The sequence below is a fragment of the Crocuta crocuta genome, unplaced genomic scaffold (assembly GCF_008692635.1).
Source record: "Crocuta crocuta isolate KB4526 unplaced genomic scaffold, BGI_CrCroc_1.0 scaffold581, whole genome shotgun sequence".
Classification (NCBI taxonomy): domain Eukaryota; kingdom Metazoa; phylum Chordata; class Mammalia; order Carnivora; family Hyaenidae; genus Crocuta; species Crocuta crocuta.
In genome coordinates this window covers 1,515,254-1,517,795 of record NW_027528635.1, presented here as the reverse complement: position 1 = coordinate 1,517,795, position 2,542 = coordinate 1,515,254, and positions in this window count along the sequence as shown.

The window sequence follows — 2,542 nt, the reverse complement described above, 5'->3', positions numbered from 1 at the left end:
CCAAGCTCCCACTTGAAGCACTATCCATGAGCAACAAATCCCTACGACAGCCCTGCATGGGAGATACGATTATCCTCATTTTATACATGATAGAGCTGGATGTCAAAGAGGTTAAATAATTTATTCAAAATTTTACTGCGAAATTGCAGATTTGGACTTCAAATCTAAGTCTGTGTGATCCAGACACCCGTGTTCTTTCCATGACATCTGAGTGCTGGCCAACTCTCCATCCACTTCCTCTATGCACTGGTCCGGGCCTCAGGATGAAATGAAACATCTGGTCAAATGCCCTATTGAAATAGCATCTCCCTATTTTAAAAACTCATGTTATCGAAAAGGAAGTATAGCTAGTTTGGATGCATTGTTCTTGGCTCAGACTGATTTTTAGTGATCACCACTTCTCCAAGTGCTTTATAAATACAATAATAACATGTAATTATAATTATATAAAAGTATAGGGGCGCCTGAATGGCTCAGTCGGTTGAGCGTCCGACTTCAGCTCAGGTCATGATCTTGTGGTTCACGAGTGTGAGCCCTGCGTCGGGCTCTGTGCTGACAGTTCGAAGCCTGGAGCCTGCTTCGGATTCCGTGTCTCCCTCTCTCTCTGCTCCTCCCCTGCTGGTGCTCTGTCTGTCTCAAAAATAAATAAACATTAAAAAAAAGTATATAGTACTGTTTTGAGCATTTTATATTAATTCATTTAATCTTGTCAACACCCTGAGGTATGTATTACTGTTATTATCATTTTTTAATGAAATGTTTATTTTTAAGATGGAGAGAACAGAGAGAGGACATGAGCCAGAGGAGAGAAGAAGAGAGAGAGGGAGAGAGAGAGAGAAAGAAAGAGAGAGAGAATCCCAAGCAGGCTCCATGCTGTCAGCACAGAGCCTGATGCGGGGTTTGAATCCATCAGTCATGAGATCATGACCTGAGTTGAAACTAAGAGTCAGACACTTAACCAACTGAGCCCCCCAAGTGCCCCTATGATTTCCATTTTAGAGATGAGGAAACTGAGGCACTGAGAGGATAAGCAACATGCTGAGGGTTGCACAGCCAGTGTATAGCAGAGCAGGGATGCGAACCCAGACAGTAGACAGAATCCTGCTCTGACCTGCTATGTGAGATGGGTACGCTTTGACGATGTGTTGAATAATTCATTGTGAAATCTTGCCACAGATTGCTTTCACGCTTATTGATCTTTGTTTTTCCAGAGTCCATCATTTTCCCCTTGTTAATAAANCTTCTCAAGGGTAATATTGGTTATTTATTTTGACCTCTATAATTTGTCTGTATATCGAGTCTTTAACTCCTTTAAAGAGTCTAAATACTCAAAATCCTTATGGGTCCTTCCATCCTCGCCTTTTCNTCCCCTTTTTCCCATGTTGTTTCACTCTACCCAGTTTTAAGATTATTCTCTTTAATGTAAAAGCAACTGAGGAGTTGGGCAGTTCTGTCCTTTCCCCCATCTCCATATGCCTTTATCACATGTAAGGAACCACTCCCCTGCTGTCTGTCTGGGTTTGATCAGGGTTTTATAGTTTTGCAGAAATAAAAGCATGGGTTTTTATGGGATTCATGTAGTATTACAGTCAAGGATCCAGAACTGTCTGAATCTTACTCTACCAGGTGCATTCCTGCCTCTGGGGAAACACACACACACACACACACACACACACACANACACACACACACACACACACACACACACACACACACACACACAATGATAGCAAACGAACAAGGCACTGGCTCATCATCAGCTTTCTAAGCACTTGACTCTCCTGTATAAGACACCTTAGCAGGTTTTTAAAAGAAATTTATAGTATACTTATCCTAAGATCTAGTAATTTCTTTTTAAACAAATGTTTTGAGTACAGTTGACACACAACGTTACGTTAGTTTCAGGCGTACCACAAAGTGACTCAACATCTCAGTACACCATGCTGCGCTCACCACAAGTGTAGCTACCATCGGTCAGCGCACAGTGAGCTTCGCACAGCTGTACTGGCGTGGACAGCCTCGCCGAAACATCCGTGTAGCCCCTGGAAGGTCAAATTCAAATCTGTACTCTTGGGGCGCCTGGGTGGCTTAGTCGGTTAAGCATCCGACTTTCGCTTAGGTCATGATCTCGCGGTTCGTGGGTTCCGGCCCCGCGTCGGGCTCTGTGCTGACTGCCAGCTCGGAGCCTGGAGGCTGTTTCAGTCTGTGACTCCTTCTCTCTCTGACCCTCCCCTGCTCACGCTGCCTCTCTCTCTCTCTCCTAGAAATAAATAAAAACATCAAATCTGTACTCTTGTCTCTTTCTGCCTGCCACACCGGACGAGAGGCAGAAGTGATGTTGATTTACCCTATCATGACCATGTTTCCTGCAGGGGTGCCTGGGTGGCTCAGTCGGTTAAGTGTCCCACTTCAGCTCAGGTCATATGGGTTTGAGCCCTGCATCGGTTCTGTGCTGACCATGCATAGCCTGCTTGGGATTCTCTCTCTCCCTCTCAAAATAAGTAAATAAACTAAAAAAAAAAAAAAAAAAAAAAAGTTTCCT